The 16222-nt window shown below is 43.4% G+C and overlaps 1 protein-coding gene across 6 annotated transcripts in view; it reads right to left on the reverse strand.

The window, feature by feature from the left end:
• Positions 1–16222, reverse strand: part of SMAP1 (small ArfGAP 1) — a 148785-nt gene that overhangs the window by 24871 nt on the left and 107692 nt on the right. The window lies entirely within an intron of this gene.

Raw genomic sequence — 16222 nt, forward strand, 5'->3', positions numbered from 1 at the left:
CTGATCTGATGTGCAGGCAGACCTCGTTTTACCGCTCTTCCCTTTACTGTGCTTCACAGATATCACGCTGCTTACAAACTGAAACTCTGTGGCGACCTGCGTGGAGCATTCTTCCAACAGCATTTGCTCACTTTGTGTTTCTGTGTCACATTTTGGCAATTCTCACAATATTTCAAACTTTTCGTATTTGCTACGGTGCTCTGTGATCAGTGATCTTTGATGTTACTCAGTAATTGTTATGGGGGAGCCACGAACCACACCCATATAAGACTGCAAACTTAATCAATAAACATTGTGTGTGTTCTGACTGCTCTACCCACCAGTGGTTCTCCATCTTCCTCCCTCTCCTTGGACCTCCCTAGTCCCTGAGACACAATACAGAAATTAGGCCAATGAGTAACCCTACAGGGGTCTCCAAGTGTTCAAGAAAAGGAACAGTCGCATGTCTCTCACTTTAAATCAAAAGCTAGAAATGATTAAGCTTAGCGAGGAAGCCACGTTAAAAGCCCAGACTGGCCACAAGTAGGCTTTCTGCACCAAACAGCCAAGTTGTGAATGCGGAACAAAAGTTCTTGAAGGAAGTTAAAATCGAATAGTCTTAGTGCTGATGTGGAGAAAGTTTCAATGGTCTGGAGAGAAGATCAAACCAGCCACAACATTCCCTTAAGCCAAAGCCTAATCCAGAGCAAGGCTCTAACTCCCTTTAACTCCCTAAAGGCTGAGAGAAATGAGGAAGCTGCAGAAGCAAAGTCTGAAGCCAGCAGAGGCTGGTCCATGAGGCTGAAGGAAAGGAGCCGTCTCCATAACAACGAAGTGCAAGGGGAAGCAGCACGTGCTAATGCAGAAGCTGCAGCAAGTTATCCAGAAGATCTGGCTGAGATAATTCATGAAGGTGAACAGATTTTCAAGGTAGACGAAACAGCCTTCTATTGGAAGAAGATGCCATCTAGGACTTTCATAGCTGGAGAGGAGAAGTCACTGCCAGGCTGTGAAGCTTCAAAGGGCAGGCTGACTCTCCTGTTAGGAGCTAATGCAGCTGGCGACTTTAGGTGGAAGCCAATGCTCATCTACCGTTCCAAAAATCCTAGGGCGCTTAAGAATTATCCTCAATCTGTGCTGCCTGTGCTCTCTAAATGGAACAGAAAGCCTGCATGACAGCACATCTGTTTACAACATGGTTTACTGAATGTTTTAAGCCATGTACTGCTCAGAAAACAAGGTTCCTTTCAAAATGTGACTGCTCGTTGACAATGCACCTGGTCACCCCAGAGCTTGGGTGGAGACGGACAACGAGATTCATGTTGTTTTCACGCCTGGTAATATAACGTCTATTCTGCCGCCCGCGGATCAAGGAGTCACTTTGACTTTCAAGTTTTATTCTTTAAGAAATACATTTTTTAAGGAGACAGCTGCCACAGACAGTGATTCCTCTGATGGATCTGAGCAAAGTCATTTGAAAACCGGGAAAGGATTCATCATTCTAGATGCCATTAAGAACATTCGTGATTCATGGGAAGAGGTCCAAACATCAACATTAACAGGAGTTTTGAAGAAGTTGATTCCAACCCTCATGGATGACTTGGAGGGGGGTTTAAGACTTCATGGAGGAAGGAACTGCAGATGTGGTGAAAACAGCATGAGAACTAAAACTAGAAGTGGAGCCTGAAGATGCATGGTGTTGGACAAAAGGTTCACTCAGTTTTTTCTGTAAGATGTCTCTAGTAGCACTTAGTTGTCTTTAACTTCATTCGAAACAATTTTGTTAGCTTGTATGTGACAGCTGTCATATCAGCGTGCTTTTAAAACAAAGACATCAAAGATGTCAAATTCTAAATTATGCTTTATTATTTCAAGAGAGGTAAAAATGCAAATGAAACACAATAAAAGATTTGTGCAGTGTATGGAGAAGGTGCTGTGACTGATCCAACGTGTCAAAAGTGGTTTGCGAAGTTTCGTGCTGGAGATTGCTCGCTAGACGATGCTCCATGGTCGGGTAGACCAGTTGAAGTTGATAGCGATCAAATTGAGACATTAATTGAGAACAATCAACGTTATACCACGCAGGAGATAGCTGACATACTCAAAATATCCAAATCAAGCGCTGAAAATCATCTGCACCAGCTTGGTAATGTTCATCACTTTGACGTTTGGGTTCCATGTAAGTTAAGTGAAAAAAACCTTCGTGACTGTATTTCCGCATGCCATTCCCTACTGAAACGTAATGAAAATGTTCCGATTTTAAAACAAACTGTGACCGGAGATGAAAAGTGGACACTGCACGACAATGTGGAACGGAAGAGATCGTGGGGCAAGGGAAATGAACCACCACCAACCACATCAAAGGTCAGTCTTCATCCAAAGACGGTGATGCTGTGTATATGGTGGGATTGGAAAGGAGTCCTCTATTACGAGCTCCTTCCGGAAAACCAAACGATTAATTCCAACAAGTACTGCTCCCAATTAGACCAACTGAAAGCAGCACTCGACAAAAAGCACCCAGATTTAGTCAACAGAAAATGCAGTTTTCCATCATGATAATACAAGACCACATGTTTCTTTGATGACCAGGCAAAAACTGTTACAGCTTGGCTGGGAAGTTCTGATTCCACCGCGGTAGTCACCAGACATTGCACCTCTGGATTTCCAGTTATTTCGGTCTTTACAGAATTCTCTTAATGGAAAAAATTTCAATTCCCTGGAAGACTGTAAAAGGCATCTGGAACAGTCCTTTGCTCAAAAAGATAAAAAGTTTTGGGAAGATGGAATTAGGAAGTTGCCTGAAAAATGGCAGAAGGTAGTGGGAAAAAGAGGTGACTATACTGTTCAATAAAGTCTTGGTGAAAATGAAAAATGTGCCCTTTATTTTTACTTAAAAACCGAAGGCACTTTTTGGCCAACCCAATAACTAAATTGCTGCAGTCTCAGGATAAAACTCTCACAGATGAGGAGTTGCTTCTTACGGAGAAGCAAAGAAAAGTGTTTCTTGGGATGGAATCTACTCCTGGTGAGGATGCTGTGAAGATTGCTTGATGACAACAAAGGATTTAGAATACGACATGAACTTAGTTGATAAAGCAGCACAAGGGTCTGAGAGGAACAACTCCAATTTTGAAAAAATTCTACCGTGGGTAAAATGCTATCGAACAGCATCATATGCAACAGAGAAACCGTTCCTGAAAGGAAGCGTCAATCCACACGGCAAACATCATCACTGCCTCACTTTAAGAAACTGCTGCAGCCGCCCCACCTTCGGCAGCCAGCACCCTGATCTGCCAGCAGCCACCAGCACAGAGGCAGGACCCTCCACCTGCAAAAAGACTACGGCCTGCTGAAGGCCCAGATGATGGTTAGCTTTCTTTCGGCAATACAGTATTTTTAAATTAAGGTATGGCTGAGTAATATTCCACTGAATATGTAGCCCACCTCTCTTATGCCAAGAAAATAAAACATTCATTCATTTGCTCATTTATTTCTCAAACCACTCCCACAAGATCATTTCCTCAACTACCTAAAGAACTCATAGCTCAGCTGTTACATGAGTTCATTTTTTGTTAGCTGTACAAATGCATAAATTTCTAAGAACATATATATATATCTCCCCTTACTTGTTTCTGGTCACTTACTGTCTCCTGCTCAGAATCAGCTTTTTAACTAATTAGCCTACCAATCATTATAGATATCAATTCTTTTTTTTTGGGGGGCAGTATGCGGGCCTCTCACTGTTGTGGCCTCTCCCATTGCGGAGCACAGGCTCCGGACATGCAGGCTCAGCGGCCATGGCTCACGGGCCCAGCCACTCTGCGGCATGTGGGATCTTCCCGGACCGGGGCACGAACCCCTGTCCCCTGCATCAGCAGGTGGACTCTCAACCACTGTGCCACTAGGGAAGCCCTAGATATCAATTCTCTAGTAACCTTCTCAAATACACAATTATCAGCCTGTTACTATATAATTCTCAGAAGTTTAACATAATTCATTTTGCATTCTCTTACCTCCAACAGAGGTAAGACTTACCTTGCTTTTTAGCAAAATAATTTCAAAGAAAGCACAGTTTGTAGTAACAAAGTAAGCAATCTTTTCAACTGAATACTTAAACTGCTAGACCTTCCTTCCTTCCTTTTAATTCAGACACGAGTGACCCTTACAGCTGGCATCTCATAGGCTGTCCCACAAATCAAAATGACAAAATAGTTGATCACTTTAAAAACTGTTTTGTAACCCTTCAACCTCAAATCCTGCTGAGGCAGCATCGTGAACACATCGGTGTGTGGCGGAGATCATTTTAGAGATCGTTCTGTAACTGCACAGTAATCCAAGTACTGCCTTATATGCATTGGTGAGAACTACAAAGACTGAATTCAGATGATACTCTTCTTTGCCCGTCAATGTGAACATAAGAAAGTAACCTCATTGTTTGTATTTTAAAACATATTAAAAACTTGAAGGACATGTACCACGGCACTAAACTACATAGGTAAGGCATCTTCCTGAAATTCTAGTCAGAATAATGCTTATAATAATACCTTTTAGAGTTAAATATCCATAAAAAGATTTTAATTTTCTATTCAATTTCTTTGAGTGACTTTCCAATAACTGAAATTTAATTCTCAGCCATATTTATAATTATTTTCATAGATCTTTGTGTAACATGACAGGAATAGCCTTCCTAGCCTTAGTTGAGTAATAATATCTAAAAATATAGAGCCAGGAAATGCAAAAAAATCTGTGTTTATATATTACCATTATGGAGGTTCAAAAAAATTCTAAAATAAAATCCTCTAAATCCGCCTGTGACAGTCTTTAAACACCCTGGATTTATCAAGAAAAGAGATGCGCCCTGAGTTCATCCTGGAAACCCTGTCTAATGGCTACTCTGAAGTCTACTTAGTTTCTACAGCTAAACATAGTTGTCACTCCCTATCTTTATGTATGTAAGAATATACACATATGGAACCAGGTTAATGTCAGAGAAGAACTACAAGTAGATTCCCACAATGTATTCCAGTTAAACACATTGTGTAATAAACAAACAGGTGTGTAACAGGTTATGCCTTCCTGAGCAAGCTCTTTTGAAATGAACACACCTGATTTCTACCAGACTTGCTTGTAACACAAGCAGTCCTATTTATCACATATTTTCAGGATATAAAAACAGTAAACCTCAAGCAAAAATATTAATACACAAACTATTAATTTGACCTTCTGCTCTATAGTGTACCAATTCCATTGTACTTTGCAAAGAATAAAGATAAAATTGAGATATTTGAAATACAGCTATCATATAAAGCCAAATTTTAGAAGACTTAAGAATGAAAATGCTATTGTCTTGTTAGGTTTTGGGGCAGACACAGAACACGGTGTCAGAACAGTAAGTCAAGACCTTGAGAGGCACATTTTCCCTCATGTAACTGTCACCCTTTTGATATTCAAGCAGTATGTACAGAATCATTCCACTTCAAATTCTCCTGCTACTGAAAACATCACATATGGAATTTGCCTTTTAATAAGTGAAGAATGCAGCCAGCTGTCAATGGGTAAAATTAGGCAATTTATAATTTATTAAACAAACTTTCCTAACAAGCAAGAACCCAGGTCTGCTTAGATAAAGCAATTTTATAAAGATGTAATTTCCTTAGATTCATACCGAGCAAATGTCTCATTCAAATTATTAAAACCTGTATTAGCAGAAACTTCACTGGCCAATCCTTTCGTAACTCATAAAACTACATCACAGAATGTAACTGAATCAAAAACACTTAGTTTCCAACTCCTACATTAACCAGCATTTCCTAAGCCTTTAAACAACAGAAATAACAGCTGAGCCTCTAGAATGTGATTCACTATTCTTCAGTTGACCAATTAACGTAAATAATAGTGTTAATATGTAAGACAACTTTTTAAAGTCTCGACGTAATTATTAGAATTTTTCTTTAAAAACTGACTACATCATAAATTATGCCTTAACTAGTTTGTCTATAATCAGTTTCCTTTAACATTCATAGACTCATACAACTAGATGAGACAAAACATATTGTTTAATTCTCTCATTTTAAAGTTAAGGATATTAAAGTGATACAAAGGCAGGGAGGTCTGCAGGGAAGACAGGAAGGAGTCTAAAAGGTAGGAGCTAGTAAAGGCACCCTGGGAAGAAAACCGAGTGTGGAAAAGACGGCGGACCCACCTGCCTAATCTGGAGGTCTAGTGTCAGGAATAAAAGGTAAAGCTGAAAAAGTAAGCTGAGCCACGTTACACAAGGACCCAAACGGCCCACCAGAGCTAGGAATTGGACGAATTTTCAAGGCAGGTCGCAAAAACAAAGCTACTCCTCGCGGGGCAGTGCGCAGGAACAGCCCTGAGAAAGGAGATGACTACTGCCACTGCGGGGCAGGGTGTGCGGCCACGACACGAGCAGAGCAACGCCCAGGAAAATGAACACGAACCCGCCGCCCCATCACAGCCTGAAACCTGAAACATTCTCTAACAGCTACTCAACAACACACAGTTCCCAGAATACTACCTCGTCCGGGTGCCTTCTGAAATACTAATGGTGGGATTTCACCTTTACTACAGATTTTAGTAAAACTTTATGAATGACGAGTTACTCAAAGGTGTTGGGTTGTACATCATCATATATTCTACTCTAAAGTAGAAACAGAAGTCAGACTGTGTCATCCATGTTGTTCACCCATTGAAGCCGTTCAATGGCATATCAATAATTAATACAAATCACTGTCTTACGTTCCTAATATTTTTAAAAATTCCTTTACTGTAGATTTAAGAGGTTTGGGGAAAGAGCTGAGCTAAATACAGGTGTTCAAGTTGCTATCTTTTTTTTTGGCAGCACCACACAGCACGCAGGATCTTAGCTCCCCGCCCAGTGATCGAACCCGCGGCCCCTGCAGTGGAAGCATGGACGGCCAGGGAAGTCCCACATTCCTACTATATTTTGATAGTTATAATTACCATGTTTGTATGCGTGTGCTTTCACAACCAAATTATATACAACCTGAGAATTAATCTTGCACGCAACTCTTGGTTATTCCCCAAATCTTCCTGTTTTACTTATTTAGAATCTTGTTAAAGTTTCCCTTTTTCTTTTTAACCATTCTTTATAATATACATATGGATCTTTTCTCCATTAAACCTCTCATTACACTGGTTTTGAATTTAATATTCTTTCTTAAGTCGTATTTTTAGAGTTCGATTTCGAACTGTAATCTACATTTGATTTCCCCAGCCACATGGACATCTTTCAGTAAATGGCTCTCATGGTCTAGGGACACTACAACCCCAAACAGTATGTCCCTGGGCTGGAGAAGCAGCAAAGATTTATATAAATTTGAGAACACAAAGGAGCCTCAGATGACATTTACTCAACTCATTACATGGCGCGTGAAGCACCACTGGGACATGTCACATACAGGGCCACTCTGGGTAAGAAAATCCCCCGGCGTTATGGAATCACTGGACATGATGACACAGCACACTGTATATTCAGACAATCTGAAGATGAGAAAGTTTCCTCCTCAGGCAGCCTGTAACATCTACCCGCTTACCTAGTCTCTGGACACCGCCATGCAGCAGAGAAATGAGGAGTGAACAGATGGGGCACCAACTCCCAGCAGCCACAGCAGACCACGCGCTCACACCAGGCCCTCCGCCATCTAAAAGTCCCTGACGTTTTCTTCTGTGCTATCATATTCAGGGCAGTTGAGGTGCCGGTGCCTTTACTTCAGAATCTTACTGTTACCCAATTTGTCAGTATTTTGTATCTAAGAGTTTCCGAGGGACTAAATTCTATCGTGCAATGGCTTAACTAACCTTTGTTGCCTGGTCATCTGAAAATGCAAACAATATGACAATGATACGCTGAGTGAATAAAAACGCAGAAGAGAGCGAAGTCCAGGATTGAGCCCTGCGGAACGCAGCAAGCTCCCTCGACACTGACTTCACTTCTGCTCCCTGCACTTCTCCGGGCACAGCTGTCCATCCGGCGTTCAGTCCACCCACAGCCTGCTCACCAGGCCCAGCTGCCTACCTCTGGACCAGAAGGAGATCTGGGAACCTAAGCTTAGTCTGACAGGAACTGTTCTTAGGGAACCCATGCAGGGACTAATGAATGTTGCTAACACTTTGAAAAAAAGACTAAGTCATTAGAAAGAAAATTCCATTTGAGTTCTGCATAGAATTCATGCCAAGACAATGATACAAGCATTCATGACCCACTTACATTTTCCTTCTGAAGATCTGGACATTTGCCTCTCTCTAAACTCCTGGGTCCTGACTTAGGGACAGCTTCTCAAAGAGTGGCCTACATGCTTCACACATCGGGCCTGCAAAGTTTCTCACCGCTCAGCACAAACATCGAGTGCCTACATGGGCAAGCTCCCTTAAAAGAATACTGTGCAGAATTTTTGTGAGGGTTAAAATAATATACAGAGTCCTTCTCACAGCGGCTGGCACATAACCGGTGCTTCCAAACCGGCAGCTGCTCGTGGTTGTGAGGGTGCCTTTCATAAATACGCGCCAGAAGTGTAAGCACTAGAGACACAAGGATGAGTTAGGACGTGGTTGCTAAGCTTAAGAGGCGTATATTCTGGTCAAGCAAACGGACACAAACATAATTCCAGTTCCGTGTGGAGCGGCGCAGTAATGGAGTAAAAGCTCAGAGGAGCAGCAGGCCGGGGCTCCGCACGCGTCTGAGAGGTGTCCTCTGAGACACATGGCCCTAGGGTGGCAAGGCGGCCGGACGCCCCAGTCTGCTCGGGACAACCCCACTCAGTGCTTGTGATTCCAACTTCCGGTTTCACTCTTAGGAGGACCCAGTTGCGAATACCCACCCCAATTTCTTACCCTTGTCTACACAGTAGTCTGGAGGTTTGCAGAGAAGGAAAAAGAAGGCAGTTTTTTTATAATTCACCACTTACTTGTTAGCAAAAGTATGAAAGAAAGAAAACAATTAAATGGGGCACCGCTGAGAGGGGGCCACTGCCTGCCCGTCACACACGCACATTCCCAGGACCTGGTGCTAAAGCGTTCGGCCGGCCTGCTTCTGGGTCGGGCTCTCCCTCACTGCGACCTGCTGAATGTCAGCCCTCGACACCAGGGTTTGGAAAGAAAGAAAGGAAGGGAGGGAGGGAGGGAGGGTGGGAGGGAGAGAGGGAGGGAGGGATGGAGAGAGAGAGAGAGGGAGAGAGGGAGGGAGAGAGGGAGAGAGGGAGAGAGGGAGGGTGGGAGGGAGGGAGGAAAGGAAAAACAGCCCAATTTTAAACCCAGTCTGTATGGGAAGCTTCAACAGGTCACTTGAGACCTCTGATAAGGGTCACTTCACAGGCATAGGCTGCACAGCCCCCAGAGCCCACAGAGGTTTAATACTCTGCAATTACATCTGGAAATTCTTCATTTTATCTTTGAACTTGACCTTGTAAATGCAAAGGGCCAAGGGAAGGTAAGCTGACGCTCCAGAGAAGCTGCGTGTGTCCCCTCGGTTGGTGCCTCGCTGCCCGCTTCATCCAGTGGACCAGGGCCCACGATGCTCCGTGAGCACAGACCCCGGTGCGGGACGAGGGCAAGAGGTACACTGCGAGGTGGGGCTGACGCCCTAGCGGGCCACGCCTTCTCTTCCCAACACACAAGGCAGCAGGGGCATGATCCTAAGGCCCAGGAAAGACCCAGAACACCTTCCTCGCCTAGTACTCAGCAGACCACTTACAGGGAAGACATGACAGCACGGGACTAAAAATAACTGTGTGCATGTGCAGCTGGGGCAGTTACGACCAGTAAGATACAAAGAGGCCACAAAGCAACCGCCATTTCTGAGGAGCTGGGAGCAAGAGCAGGTTCTGCGCGTGAGCCCTGCACACAGCGCCACCAGGGGTGGGCAGACCGCCTGAGCCCCCGCTCCTGTCCGACCCACTGACCCGCCCCTACCCTCGCCCCATTTAAGGGACCCGCTCGCCACCCCTCAGGGCACGAGCCAGGGCACCTGCTTCCTGGTTCTGCTCCCTGGGCTCCCAGTAAAGCCTTGCCTGAATCGCTCGTCTGGCTTCTTATCAATTTCTATTGATTAAAGAGTCCAAGGACCCACAATCCCTGGCCTAGGGAACCAGTGCCCACCGTTCCCGCCTAAGAGCAAAATTCATGGGCATGTACACGCTAAGAAACACAAATTGTGTAATTTAGATGATTCCACATCTATGTGCTCTTGTGTTTGCAATGAAGACTTTCACTGTAGAATATAAAAATGAGTAATAAAATTCATGTTAATGATGTTAATTTTTCTACCATTAAAAGCAAATCAACTTTGAGAGACAAGTGGAGAGACTGCAGAAGAACAAAAAGGCTTTATAGGGACTCCCTGGCGGTCCAGTGGTTAAGACTTCACCTTCCAATGCAGGGAATGCAGGTTCGATCCCTGGTCAGGGAGCTAAGATCCTACATGCCTCGTGGCCAAAAAACCAAAACATAAAACAGAGCAATATTGCAACAAATTCAATAAAGACTTTAAAAATGGTCCACATCAAAAAAAAAAAAAGAGCTTTATATTTTAGTACCTTTAATGGTACTTTTTTCTTGTTTTTGAACAAGGGGCCTCTAATTTTCAGTTTGCAGTGGCCCTGCAAATTATGTAGCTGGCCTTGTCCCTGGGCCTCAATTTTTGGTTAGTAAAAAAGGAATAATTGTCATATTGACCTTATGACTACTAAAACAATAACTAAGATAAATATACCCAGGCTAGTTTTTGGTCTAGCATGTGAGCAGCTGGAAAGTCATCACTCCATCCTAACAACAAGTAAAAAACTGAAAAATCAACTCTTCTTAGATCCATTAGAGAAGTAATGTCACGGGCAAACCACAGCCGCTCCCCAAGCCTTGCCCCAAACTGGAGAAGACAGGAGAATACAGAGAATTATAACTCACTAGAGCAGAAACCAACACCAGGGTAGTGCTGGGGCCCAGGACAGGCTACCCGAAAATATGCCTCAGTGACATATTGATTATTCTAAATCAAAGCTGCCTGAGGAAAAAAAAAAGATATTAATTGGGAAAAAAAATGATAGTTTCTTAAAAGATATTAAGAAAAAGCCCGAAACACTCTGACCCTCCTCTGTCCGCCTTAAGCGGGAAATAAATCTCCCACGTGGAGGCATCCTCCCTACACCAGGAGGAAAGAAAGGACTGTTATCACCATTTAGGCAATTCACGGCTAAGACAGCTGCATAAACAAACTTTGTTACTTGGGGAAGGGAAATAGCCAACTTCAGCACACCGTCCCCGCCCACCCAGGCCATCCTGTCCCACCTATGGTGGGGAAGGGCAGAGGCACTTGTAGAGCTCACAGCCCAGGGACACAGTCTCAGCAAAAGACAAGACCTAATCACAGGACTCCCGAACGCTGCCCCGCCCTCACACCCCACTGCCACGTTACTACAGGCTTATTTACTGGCGTTCCTTTGCCAGTACATTATGTTCAGCCTCAACAGAAAATTTCAAGGTGTACAGAAAGGCAAAAAACACAGTTTGAAGAGACAGAATGAGCATCAGAACCAGATTCCGATATAGCAGGGATGTGGGAATTATCAGACTGAATTGAAAAGAACTATGTTTAATATGCTAAGGGCTCTAATGGAAAAAGTAGACGGAATGCAAGAACAGACGGGTAACGTAAATAGACAAATGGAAATTTCAAGAAAGAATAAAACAATGGTACACATCAAAAACATGCAACAGAAATGAAGAATGCCTGTGATGGGCTCATCAGCAGACTGAACGTGGCTGAAGAACGGAAGAACATTAGAGGATGAATAAGTGAGGGTAATAAGATAAGTATTACAACAGTGCTTTGTAAACTGTAAAAATAAAAAAATATAAACGTTTGAGTTTTTTTTTTTCTTTGCGGTACGCGGGCCTCTCACTGCTGTGGCCTCTCCCGTTGCGGAGCACAGGCTCCAGACTCGCAGGCTCAGCGGCCATGGCTTACGGGCCCAGCCGCTCCGCGGGGCATGTGGGATCTTCCCGGACCGGGGCACGAACCCGTGTCCCCTGCATCGGCAGGCGGACTCTCAACCACTGCGCCACCAGGGAAGCCCAACATTTGAGATTTTAATGTTACTATTATAACCTGACTCTTCCTACTCTCTTTCTTTACTAATATCTCGGAAGCTGGTAGTTTTACGTTTCATCGCACCGTAAGGTACTAGGAGAGAACACAGTGTTACCAAACACACTTGAGTGGTACCACGTGAACGTCAGCCTGCTTTATCAGATACCTTACACTATTTCAAGATTTCCTTCATAGCCAGGTTGGGAACTCTCTAGAAATTACAGCAATTTATGACTAAATCACAAGAAGCCTAGAGGTTTTCATCCTTTCATTGTCTGCCTTAAGATGATGCATTAAGTCTACAGCGGAAACTGAAATTGAGCGTCAGAAACCACTCACTCAATTCTCAAACACAGAGGGTGTCTGTCTATTTAAAGTTCTTGGTTTTGATAAAGTAAAATATCTGTTAATAAAGTGAAAACATTGTTAGCAAAGAACAGAACTGATACTTTATAGTTACTTTATTTCAGAATGTTATTTATATATTATTAGGAGATAACATTATTTCATACTTCGTATGTCTAACTCATGTTACAAGTATTCTAGTAATTGGGTAAGAAATCCATCCAAAGATATAATTTAATGTTAGCACAACCAACACAACCCCAATTAACAACTGCCATTTATGCAGTAAACCCATGTTCTAATTTTTTTACTTTTATTAGTTAATGGCAGAATCTAAGAATCACCTTGATGTGTAAGGGTTTGGAGACTGTGCTCATTCAGACAAGGCACAGTGAGCTGAAATGCTGTCTTGCCACTACAGTCACTAAAAGCACTCTCGCCTCTCTACTACAAACTCCACTCCGATTGCCTCTCCCCTTCTGCTGCAACCCCCCGCCTATTACCGTCCAATCCAAGCTGGCCTATTTTCCTTCTCTCCTGATATCCTCTATCCTTGGCGCTTGCCTGTGGCTGCTTCAGAATATATGATGCTGTCTTTCAACACTTCACTTCCAGCTTTATATCTTCTTAAACCAGGGCAAAGGTAGGTAACCACAAGCTCCTGTCTCATGGTCTGCCGGAGAAATGTGGGCCCTCAGCTTAGGGAGGCTACGCGGGGAAGGATGTGAGAAAAAACTTTCATGGCTACCAAACAGAGTGTACAAGTTATCAGGTGTTTTACCAACAACCAATGAACAGACTACTGTGTATGAAAAACTACTGCTCCAGTTCCAAAGTCAGAGACAAAAACAAAAGCTGCAAAGTATTTCCTGCAGGTCTAGGTAATGGATAGAGAAGGCCGCCTGCATCGCTGGATGTGCACACTCACTGTGAGTTCCAGGTGCACTGTTCCCGATTAAAGACAGCTGCTCCCAACACCTTACACCTGGCAGAGCTTCTGGTCGGGAGCCGTGGGGCTTCACCCCGGCACCACTTACAGATGGTCTCATCGCACTCAGCTCGCAGCTGCTTATGCCCTTACCAGCTCTAACACAAATAAATATCTCGTCTCTACAGAACTCCTGTGTGGGTGTGGGCACCGCTGGGCCTTCCCAAGGGCTAGTGCATACATTTCCATGCAGCCTACCAGCTACTGCACCAGAATCTCCAGAGCAGCAAAACACCTTTTTAAATGACAACGCCAATATATTAGATATTCTAAGATGTATCATTAAAAGACATAAATTAGCTTAGCTATCAGCACCATATTAACCAATCCTCTTAGAACTGCAAAGACTTATTGATAATTCATTTGCTAGGAACTTTTTGCGATAACAGCTACAGATACTACTTTTTAAAAATACCTTCTACAGTTTGGCTAAGTACTTTCCAGTATTATAAAGGTGGTTTTATCTTTTTTCCCTATTTAAAAAAAAACTTCCCTACGGTGGGTTATTAAAAGTATCAGTTGGAGAGAAAAGTACCCTGAACACTAAGCTGTTTATATACCCCCTGCAGGCTCAGTGGTTGTGTTACGTGTTTAACCACATGTGTCGCCTCTGTTCGTTCAACACTCACCCTGTCTAGTAAAGTGACCTGACAGTGAGCCGTCTGCATTACAGGCAAAGTCAACAGCCAGGAACTAAACTCTTCTCTGGTCTGATGTTGCAATGACCCTTCCCTCAGTTCTCTCTACTCCCCTAAACTGTGTCAGCTTCACGTGCAACCTTCCCACCAGCACATCATAAAGAGGATCATTTCTGCCACCATCACTTTCCACAAAGAACGCTGACTCCACTGAGAGTCATTTTCGATAATTAAGCCAACACATACATGCTTGGCAGTGTCCAAGGCACTGACATTCTACAGTTTGCATTTTGGGGATGGGGGGAGGAGGTGCAGAGGGGAGAAACAGACAATAAAACAAACGACCTCAAATAAAACAGCAGACGGTGTTAAGTGCCATAGGGTAAGGTAAAAAAGGGCATCATAATCAAGAACGACTCAGGACTACTTTGAATTAGGCGTTCAGGGTAGCCCTCTGACTAAGGTGTTGTTTAAAGTAAAATCTGAATGACAGGAAGGCAGTGCCCATGTAAAGATCAGAAAAGCAACTAAATACACTTGACTAGACTGTAAGCTCTAAAGGGCAGGGATTTTTGTCTGATTTGTTCACTGTTGCCCCCAAGACCGCACCCCCGTGTCCATCACCGTGCAGGCACCCCTTATGCATCTGCTGAATGATTTGGGTGCATCTCTGGAATTGGGCAGGTGAGTGGCCCATCCAAAAATACTTATCAACTGTGATTTCTAATTACCATTTTAAACTTAAATTTTAACCATAAACACTGAGGTCTTTCTGACTCTAAAGTCCATATTCTTTTCAGGTACCATACTGCCATTATTTAGCAGAGATGGAATGCTGAATCACTCCAGGAACACTCGCATTAGAAGCTGTGGGCCTCAGATAGAAACAGCTCGCTACTCCCTGATGGGTATTAACAGTTGTTTAAGTTAATCTACAGCAGACGTTCACAGGAAGACAGTAACTCCCTATCAGTGGCCTCCTTTTTAGAAAGACCTGCTCGACCACTGTGGGACCCTGGGTAAATCTCACTCTCTGAATCTTACGTTTCTCCTAGTGTGATGACTGCATGACGACTATGTCGGGTTTCTGTGAGAATTAATTAGCACACATAAGATGCTGCACGACGCAAAGCACTTAGTAGACGCTCAGTTAATCCCTTGACTACCCTCCTTTCTTTCTCCGCTTTTGGTTGTAACAGTAACACACTGAGGGGCAGTAGTTAAGAGCAAATACTCTGAAGGCAGGACGTTCAGACTCAAATCTCAGCCTGGCTACTCAATAGCTGTGCGACCGTGAATAAATTACCAAAGCTGCCTCTCTCAGGTGCTCAGCAGTAAAGGAGGATAAGAATGGTGTCAAGCTCATGGAGCTGCTCTGAGGACTGTGAACTAACACACACTGAGGGCTCAGAACAAGGCTGGCAGAGTTAAGCCCTCAGGAAGCACGGACTCTTGATTGCCTGCAATGACCCATCAAACCTAACTGCTGACCCTTCCACCTTGGCTGCAACATTCTTAAGCACAGGCTTTAACTTAGTAAGTCTACCCTTCATCAGAGCACTTATTGAGGAAATATTTCTCTTATTTCCTATTTAAGGACACTTTTCATTTACTGTGAGGGACTGCAACGAATACATACTTACTGACCAGAGTTTTCCTTTCTTTCATTAAACAGGAAATGAACGCTTTGCACATAAATTGGATTTCTTCCCTTTTTATTGCCTCACTTGCAATAAAGCTTTAAATGATTGCAAAATCATTTGAGAAATTCCATGAAGAAAAGAAGATTGTTTCCAATCTACTCTAAGCCTGTAATAGAACCTGAAATATGATTTTCTGCCACCATCTATACACTCTTTATCATCCCAGTTACTTTAATAATGAGTAAGTATTAAAAAGCTACTACAACTTCGGCGGGTTCCTTTTTCCTTTAGGCTCAAGGGCATTTAACAAAATAAGGTTGCTGTCATCTTGCTATTGCTCCTGCCCCTCTGAAAGAAAGACAGACGGTTAGGAAGCCGGGAAGGACACAAGAGGACTGAGGGAAGTAGGTCTAAACAGACTCCACCTCAGCACCCTACCCCCACCGCCAAGACCAACCCCTGGATGCCAAGTCCTAAAAGGAATCCCTATTATAAAATTCCTCTA

Source organism: Pseudorca crassidens, chromosome 13 (assembly GCF_039906515.1).
Source record: "Pseudorca crassidens isolate mPseCra1 chromosome 13, mPseCra1.hap1, whole genome shotgun sequence".
Lineage (NCBI taxonomy): Eukaryota > Metazoa > Chordata > Mammalia > Artiodactyla > Delphinidae > Pseudorca > Pseudorca crassidens.